Genomic DNA, 10,524 nt, shown 5'->3' on the forward strand with positions numbered 1-10,524 from the left:
CAAAGGTTTCTGGATGAATTGGGTAAGAAGTAGGAGTTGGGCAGGTTATACAGTGATAGCCAAAGTGCCATACATCTTGCAAATAACTCTGCATTTCATTCCAAGTCTAAACATATACAGCTCAAGTATCATTTCATATGGTCAGTGTTGGAAGATGGACAGTTGAAGCTGGAAAAGATACACACTAGCCAGAATCCTGCAGATATGTTAACAAAAGTTGTAACCATAGATAAACTGAGATTTTGCTCAGTTTCAATTGGTCTTCAAGTATGATGATGAAGATGAGAAACAACCAGGTCCAAAGGGAAGTCATTGTCTAGCAAATGAAGCAGTGGTGAAGTTGCTATAATCAGTCTCCAAGTGGGAGATTGTTGGTATGGAGCCTGATTATCTTCTTTATTCAGAGGTATCACTGCGTTGGACCCCAGTTCATAATGTGGCGGCAACGTCGCCCATAAATGTGTGCCTCCAGGGGGGTCCAGGGGGTGACGAAGACAATTTAAATGTGAGTGTTTCCTAGCCACATTGTTTTATGATCCTCATCTTAACAATTAACAAAGGAATGGACACGTATTTGTTTGCATAATAAGGAACATGAAATAAATTCATATATTGATTTTTTGTTTATATATTTGAGCTATGGCCTACCATCCCATCTCTGCACATTGCGCACAGGGTAGGTTTAACAAACACCAAACCATGAAATAGAGGAGTATGTGAGTAAATTGTCAAATCGTTTTTTTTTAGGGTGGAAATGGATTTAGCGGCATCAAAAACTCATAGAACACCTAAAATCCTGAAGTTTGACATTTATAATTAAGATTTTCAAAAATTTCTATCAAAATTTTTCATAATCTTAAATTCAAATTTAAACTAAACTAAACAATCATGACTCCTGAAATAATTCAAATATATATATATATATATATATATATAAACTCCAAAACGTGAACAATTACCCTAAGGCTCATAAAAATGCTTTATCAAGTAGAATCAATTAGTTACTTCCGAACATTCGAGTTCAATTTAACATTAGCATCCAACAACCTGGATTTGACAAGAAAACCTCTGAGCATATCAATAAATGTATATTTAAATATACATATTTATTACTATGCAGATATCTTTGCTTCAATGTTTGCATAGAGGCAAAGCGTTCTGCATCATTAAATTTTGTATTGAGCGACACAGTGGTTAAATTTAGACACCATGTCGGACGGAGCAGATTGCAGCAAGACCAATAGCTGTAACAAGACGTGGCAGATGAAGAGCGTCAGAAGATCAGCTGCAAGGCATTCACTATATGTCGGCGTAAGAAAGCGTGACTGGGGAAGCTGGGTCTCCGAAATTAGGGTTCCTGGAAAGCGGGCAAGGATCTGGCTGGGCTCTTATTCTTCCCCAGAAATGGCAGCTTGTGCACATGATGTTGCAGCTTTCGCTTTGAGGGGCCACTCCGCTATTCTCAATTTCCCCCACTTCCTTCACTACTTTCCCTGCCCTCCCACATCTTCCTCAAAAGACATTGGATGTTTTGCCACATGCACCAATGGCTTTGGAATCATTTTCAGAACTTCTTTCTCTACATTGTCCAGTTCCTCAAATTCGTCGTCCTCGTCCTTGAATTGAGTAAACAAAGCAAGTGAGAAACGCTTACGAATGTAAACTAAGAGAATCTCAACATGGTGGGAATCCAACAAATGAAAACTAAGACAGATATTAAGGGACAAGAGGACATGCAACTCACCTAATCTCGTAACCGCTTAAACCGGCAACTTCAGAAAGTGTGCCTCTCCATTTCTGAATATTGTTAAAGCTGTAATGTGGCTTCACTTCACTAGTTTTAGGATTAGGTGTAGTTCTCATTGCAAGGTCTCGCAGGGCATTAGCGTACGCTCCATCTTTGACATTATAGAGGACCACCAAAGGTTGAACCTTGTAAAAAATTGGAAGAATGGCTTTCCCTGACTCTACCATCAGCACAAGTTCATCCAAGCAACATAAAGATTCAACATACCTTGGTGAAAATATTTCAATGTGAACAGACGCACCACGAATAACCTCTATTATCTAGTGAGAAATGTTTTGTCCCTTCTCCATCTCTTCCTTGTCAAAAAAGACTCTCCTTAATCCATTGGAAGTAAGGCGTTGATATAGATATCCGGCGGCCATTTTACCATCTGGACCGCGATGATTAATGAACAGATCCCAAGGAGTACAAGAAGTGGAGGTAGAAGAGGAGGCCATGGAAGAGGAAGCAGCAGAACCTTGAGCGGATATACTTAGATTTGCCATTAATACTAAAATGTGGAAATGTATGAGAACTGACAAACGGGATAATAATAATAGGATGCAAAGCTTCAATGGAATTCAAAATTTAAAAATGTGGTGGAAACATTGAGTAATGATGCTTTGGATACCATAGACGCGTATTTAAAGGTGTGGTGCAGATGGGAGATACTATTTAGAAAGAAAGAAAGAAATAAATTATTTTTAATATCCACGAGGATAAAGATAGCCTATGGGACAGCTTGCTTCTTCATATGCTTGATGTATTTGGCCCTTCTTTTGTGAAGCTTCAAAATAAATTCTCCCAGCTTCTCAACAAACCTCTCGCTAAATAGACTATCCCAAGAGCTAGCTGCCAGCATATCTACATAACTTTCCCTATTGTCTTTAAAAGCCTCACATTCTAAAATGAAATGTTTTTCTATTTCCACTTTTTCGGAAGAAAAAAAAATGTATACTCTTTCCTCCCAAATTTCCTTTGGCCTCTTCCAGCGCCCTGTTTCACAATGTAGTTGATGAGAATTAGTCCTTAACTGAGCAATAAGAATTTTGGCTCTCCAAGAGATATTGGCCTCTATGTATGCCGTTGGTTAATGATTATGAGTGGGATTAAACACTTCAATATAATAATTTTTCTTTCTTCCTAGCTCCTTGCCCCAAATATGCTTGTGGAACTTTTCCATAATAAAACATTTTATCTCTTTGTTGTTTATGGGACACACGTTCAAGCAAATGCCCCATTTACTAAAACCATTTGTTATTTTTTTGCATCCAAGTTTTTTTCTCTTGCACAATCAATCATTAAAGACAACCTTAGGCCATCTACCCTCTTCCATTTGCTCAATTTTTTTTAAATACCTTATGACTCGCACCATGGCAATTGCTTCAATAGGAGTGGTCCCTATTTCACTTAGCAAGATATCGTAAGGAACTGCACTTTTAATCTTAAATTTGTTTGTAATCAAACGCTTCTGAATTTTCTCAATTTGTCTCCACTGCATGTCGGATGGACTGCTGGCCCATAGTTCACAACCATATAGAATTACCGGAATCACTAGAAGCCCAAAAAGAGTTTGAGTGGCATTCCAGTCCCATAAATCTGCCTTTCTACACCTATTTTGAAAAGCATAATATGCTTTCCAACTCCCCAAAGTTCTTTTCTTTCTACAACCATTCCAACTTAGATTTTTGTTGAAGTCAATTCTGAGGTATTTGTAGTCTGAAAATTCTTCCAGAATGTTGCCTTCAATTTAAAACTTATGCTGGTTATGTTTTCTTTTCTTAGAGAAGACAACTACTTTTGTTTTGCTGATATTAACTTGCATCCCCACAGTTGTACAAAAATGCTCAAGGGATAGTAAGCGCTCTTGCAAACCAAGAGCTGATTTAGCAATAAGAATAAGGTCATCTGCATACAAAATAAGTCTTATAACAAACTTGCCCAAATAGATACCATCACCCCCTTGTGAATTTAACCACTCCTCTAGCTGGTCGATGTATAAACCAAAAAGGGTAGGAGACAGTGGGCAACCTTTCTTGACCCTGATATCGCTTCTAAAACTTTCAGAAATTTCTGCTAAAGTTCTAATTTTGACTCTCACCTCTTCATACAGCCTATGCACAGTTGCTCTCAAATGTTTAGGAATCCCAAGTTCCTCCATTCTGTGCCAAATCTTATCCCTAGGAACCGAGTCAAATGCTTTTCTGAAATCAACAAAGCGACACAAGACTTCTTCCTTTTTCTCCCACATTTTTTCGATGATGTGCCTTAAAGTTATACAATGATCGACTGTGGAATGTTTAGGTCTAAAACATGCTTGCCCTTTAGCACGCTTATCTCTTTCTTCTGCCCATTTGCTAATTTTGTTTTCTATTATGCTTCCAAATAGCTTTGCAAACAAAGGGTTTATCATGATGTTTCTATAATTGGAGGTATTATTGACGTCACTGCTCTTGAAAAGAGGTATTGCTAGACTAGTTGTCTAATCTGTGGGGAGCCCTTGTTGTATGATGTTGTTGAAGATTTTTGTAATGTGAGATGTATGAATTTTTTAGCCCCACTTTAGATATTCTACTTGGAGTTCAGCTAAGTCTTTTGTTATTCTGCTTGGACAATTCAGTATAATACTCGTGGCGCGTTGTGCCACTTTATGAGATATTTCTCCACGTGTTTTGACAATTTTTGAATTTCTTGGCAACCAACGCGGGAAGCGGTACGACGTCCACAAATATCATCCACTACTTTTACTTGATGGCCGAAGACTCAGATGAGAGATGCCATTTATCTCATGTAATATTTCGATGATTCAGTATAATATTGCCAGCGTGCTGTGCCACTTTATGAGATATTTCTCCACGCGTTTTGACAATTTCTGAATTTCTTGGCCACCAACGTGCCAAGCAAAATGACGTCCACAAATATCGTCCACTTCTTTTACTTGATGGTCGACCAACACGTGAAGAGGGAAGACTCAACGCTGAAACCGCATTCATGATTTCCTTTTACAACTTGATATTCCTCACTCGTTCTACCTAGGAACTTACAAGGCCCACCAGTGCATGAAGACTGAAGATTCCACACTAGCCTAAAGTGATTTTACTTTTTTACAACTTGATTTTCCGGGTTTATTCTATGCAACGTCAAAATTGAAATTTCCCAAACGTTTCGTAGGGAATTTAAACATGTTGGGTTTAAAAAGGTAATGAAATTGTTTTTTATTTATAAAACAAGGCCGCATAGCTAGCGTTTCCCTGCTACTTAGTTCAATTATTGAATTTTGAAATGTATGAACTAATTATTGTATTTGAACAAGGGCTACTTTGTAGATATTCTTGCTTATTTTAAGTACCCACGTCCACACCAAATTACTAGCAGGTGTTATAGACTTCAAATATCTTTGTGTATATTTATGATGTAAGTAGGATAAAAAAAGTTCAATAATCTTGATAAGCGTAATTTCAGGATGCATGCAACGACTGCCACAATGCTCTTCCTATCATGGATGATGGAGACCCTGAAAATCAATTGTAAGTTGTTGAATATGTTGAAGATATATACAATTTTTATAGGAAGATTGAGGTGTGTCTGTTGTCAATTATTGCAGTTTTTTTGGGAATGTTAAGGTATTTTTTTATTTTCTTTTGAGTAAAAGTTTGTAGCACCATATGTCCATATGTCCAAACCATTAGTTGCATACCTCCAGATTATATGACAAGGCAACTGAAATTAATGAGAAAATGAGGGCAATCTTGATTGATTGGTTGATAGAGGTAAAAATCTATTCCTGTGCTAGTTTCATTTGTTGTCAAACTTGTATCTACAAGACATTTATATTGGCTATTTCTTAGGCTTGACATTGAAATCTTAAATTGGCATAGATCGTTTCACTTTGGGATTCTTAGTGCATTGTAAATTGTTTAGATAGGCTTTCATAAATGAGTCAGAAAGTTGAAGGCATCAATCTATACTATTTGGAAAATTGGCTTTGTAGTACAATTTAAAGTAAGAGTAATTAAAATTATTTAAATAATTCACCAAAGTTATTTTTAATTATTTTTTGATGTTTTAAATTTTCATCTATTATTATTTTTTTAAACTTTATCCACGATATTAAATTTGTATGATTATATTTCTTTTTTAATGTTTTAAATTTCCATCTATTATTATTTTTTTAAGCTTTATATACGATATTAAATTTGTATCATTAGTAGTGAGTACTATTGCTTAGTTTAAATAAGAATAAATATAATTAAAATATTAATAATTTTGTTATTAAATTGTTTAAAAAATCATGATAACACAAATTTAATATCGTGGATAAAGCTTAAAAAAATAATAATAGATTCAAATTTAAAACATAAGAAAAAATAAAAATAACTTTTGTGAGTTATTTAAATACTTCTAATTACTCTCACCTTAAAAAATAAAAACAATAATAATGTGGATTGAAAAATATAATACACTTAATACTTTAATTTAATTTATTTAATTATTTTAGATTAAAAATTATAATAAATATATTAAATTAGGCAACATCATAAATAAATTATTTTAATAATCTTTATACTGTCTAAAAATTCAAAGACTCTTCAATTTACATATTAATTTTAATTAGCAATGTGATATTTAAATTTAAGCTATTTCATGTTATAAAAATATGAAATATCTATTTTTATGAAACCAAGATACCAAACTAAGAAAAACACCATATGATATTGAACTGTTAGGTAACATAAATTTATTTACATAAATAATTTCTCAAATAAATATTTATATACTTTATCATAAATACAAAAATAAATGTATTAACAAATACTTCTAAATTTTAGCACATATTATTCTAAAATGTAATTTTTTTTATTAATTGGTCAATACAAGTCATTCAAACAAATTTGTAAATATCTTTGTAGCCTGAAAAAAAAATTGCAATGCTCAAAAATCATCTTTGACTTTATGCGAAATGATGGAGAGGAATAGTTGCTTTACATATACATTCATTTTTTTTTTACTTTTGCAAAATATATAGTAGGTGCTCCAATTAATATCAATAAATAGATCACGCACTTTCAGATATTCTGCGTATGAGTTGATTCATCAATTTTCATTATTGCTTGAGTTTGTGTTGATTAGTTGGTATATAGAATGACATGACATTTTTATTAAATTAATTGTAGAATTGGTTTATAGAATGAATTGACACCAGTACTTTTATTGTAAGCTGTGCTGTAATTATTATTGTTTATTAATTACATTGGTATAACAAAAGATTCTATGGTACAACAAATTACAAATTTTGTGGTACAATGTAATCATTGTACATTCAGAGGTGAACCAATCAAAATTGAAATAAATATATTTAAAAAAATAAAAATAAAAATAAATTAATTTTTTTTCAAAGGTAAACATTAAATAAGATCATTTAATTTTTGGTAAATTTAGAATTAATGTCAATATCAATATTTTTTGAATACGTTATTACCACCCTACTATGGCATGGAATAATAATAATAATTATTATTTTTTAAATATATTTATTTAATAATAAATTTATTAAAAATTAATATAATAGTTACTCATCCTATTTAAATAATCAATTACAATTAAAATTCCATTAAAAAAGAGAAGTGATAAGCATGTAAGATTTGTAACCACATGTTTTTGTTGTTCACGTAACAAATTTAGTTTTTTAAGAAAAATTGAAACAAGCCTGTGAGACATTTAAGCGCATGCTTATGGCTATTTTTGTTACTCTTTATTCCACCAAGTGTAATGAGATGCCATATTCTCTCTATCACATGTTTTAATTTATTATATCATCATTCGTTACTCTGCTTTAATGAGCACCTATAAATATCATTTTATAATGTTCTTATCACACGCAATTATTAATATATTAATCTTCTTTATTCTCTCTGATTGTTAATTGCAAACATAGAAATTAATTGTAGAGTTGGTATATAGAATGAAGTGACACGAGTGCTTTATTGTGAGCTGTACTGTAATTATTGTTCTTTATTAATTATATTGGTACAACAAAAGATTTATGGTACAATAAATTATAGATTTTGTGGTACAATGTAATCATTGTAAAATAAGAGGTGAACCAATCAAAATTGAAATAAATATATTTAATTTTTTTTTTTTAAGTAAGCATTAGATAAATTCATTTAATTTTTGGTAAATTTAAAATTAATGTCAACTTCAATATTTTTTGAATACTTTATTACCGTGTTGTGGTACACCAGTGCTTTATTGTGAGCTGTACTGTAATTATTGTTTTTTATTAATTATATTGGTACAACAAAAGATTTATGGTACAATAAATTATAGATTTTGTGGTACAATGTAATCATTGTAAAATAAGAGGTGAACCAATCAAAATTGAAATAAATATATTTAATTTTTTTTTAAAAGTAAGCATTAGATAAATTCATTTAATTTTTGGTAAATTTAAAATTAATGTCAACTTCAATATTTTTTGAATACTTTATTACCGTATTGTGGTAGGAATAATAAAGCGTTTAGTAGGTCTAATATTTTATAAATACGTTTAATAATTTTATTTATTCAAAACTTCCAAAAGTATCTAAATGGTTTTTCTTGAAGATTATTAGCAGTTCGCATTTTGAAACTTCGCTTTAAAATAGATCAACATAGATCCATCTTAAATACAGATGTAACATCAACATTATTTAAATGTTATGTTTTGTATAGTTATTTAATTTTTTTTATTTTTATTTTTGGATTCTTTAAAATTTTTATTTTGACTAATATGAACAAAATTTCAACTTTGATGAAGGACGAACACCCCACATTACATTGGATTGTAGAATAAACCTCTCAACTTAATAAAACTTCAAGCTATATAATATTTTATAAATTGTTTTTATCTCTCTTATATAAATAAATTTTTTATTCAGTTTAATGTTTTATAAATAAGTTTATCCCACTTATTAGTAATGTTCCATATGTCATTTAATCTTCTACCAAATAGTGTATAATAATTTAAAGAAAAAAATTCCCTTAAAAAGATATTCCACATTGATAATAACCTATCACGTTGATCACAATCTATTACATTGACCTTCCTAAATCTTTAGGCAGTAAATTTGTAATAAATATATTTTAATAAATTAATTATTGTAATTTTTTATTATTTAAAAAATATAAACAAATTTAATATCTTAATTTTTTTATTTAAATTACATCAAAATTTCCACAATTTGAAAATCTATATAAATTTATTTATATTCAACTTTGAACAAAAACACGAACATCCACTAACTAAATTACGCTATTAAAGTATGCCACATTGGCAACATTGATACGACACTCTAGCATATTGTTAACCACCACGAGAGGTAACGTTATAAACTAGCAATTGTCCCAAAAGGTACAAAGAGAGGCTGATAGGATTATTAAATTAGAGTTGTTGAATTTCTCTATAGCAAATATTAGTGGATCTAAGTTAAGTTTATAACAAACAAACATTCTTTCACGACGTAAATTTGATAAGAATATTCCAAGTAGACGACTAAATGTTTTCTCTCATATATTAATAAAATGTGAAAACAATTAGAATGACAACAAATTTTGAAAGAGTTTTACTTTTTAAGTTTTATAGGTTAAAGTTTTATGAAAATTTATTTATTTATTATAATATTTAAAAAATTATAGTTTTTATTAATTAAATAAAATTATAACAATATTTAACATATAAATACTTATTACTTTTATAATTACAAATTAATAAATTTATGATAAATATAAATTAATATATTTAATTTAAAATGAATTTAATAATTCTGGATCTCTCAAACACTGAAAAGGATCAGATCTCTATATACAAATTTTTCTTCAAATTTTACACTCAAAAGAAAAATTAAGCTGAAATTTGATCCCTCCCAACAATTAATAAATCTCAAATTAAAATTAATGTCACGTTAAATTTAAAATTAATCTCAAATTAAAATTAATAAATCTCAAATTAAAATAAATTTAACGTAATTATAATAAACTTAACATTTTAATCATTTTTACCAATAAAATCTCAGACACTGCTTCAAATATTAATATAGAATAAATCTAAACTAATTATAATAAAATTAACATTTTAATGACTTTTACCAACAAAATATCAAACACTACTTCAAATATTAATATAGTCCATACGCTTTAGCACCCTCCCAATTATTGGTAAAAGTCAAATGCAGAAAATTAGTGAGTTATTGGACCGTTTCACAAACGGCTATATTACTTATAAAGGGTCTCATGCACCCATCAATATTGTATGCTAAATTAACGCTTAACGGGTGGGTGACTCGTTACACCAGTCGCTTTGTCCCATCTACAGAGCAGTACCTGATATTTCCAATGTTATGCACAGAGTATTGTGTCTGACATGTTCACAAAGTACAATTTTTTTATCATAGTGCAAATGAACAGTTGTGTAAGGCCTTATTAGTTTGCCCTTATTAAGTGACAGGATAGGTTTATTAATTTGGAATTGTAAAATTTAGTAGCAAATATTGCAGGGGGAAATTCCATGATATTATAGAATGAAATCCCATGCTATTACAAGTAAAGCTGAGAAATTTGATATACCACAATACATGTAAAACTGAAACGAATCTTGTAGAGTGAAATCCCATCATATTAAAAAACGAAATCTCATTATATAGGATTTATTAGGGTCATTATAGAGAAAATTAACATAAGTGGAGAGCTGATTCAGAAGG

At 30.5% G+C, this 10,524-nt stretch overlaps 1 pseudogene; it reads left to right on the forward strand.

The window, feature by feature from the left end:
- Positions 1-1,209: 1,209 nt before the first annotated feature.
- LOC149242966 (ethylene-responsive transcription factor TINY pseudogene) lies at positions 1,210-1,626 on the forward strand (annotated as a pseudogene).
- The last annotated feature ends 8,898 nt before the right edge of the window (positions 1,627-10,524 follow it).

Source organism: Pinus tabuliformis, chromosome 8 (assembly GCF_031772625.1).
Source record: "Pinus tabuliformis cultivar Carrire ecotype Pingquan chromosome 8, CPIR1, whole genome shotgun sequence".
Taxonomy (NCBI): Eukaryota; Viridiplantae; Streptophyta; class Pinopsida; order Pinales; family Pinaceae; genus Pinus; species Pinus tabuliformis.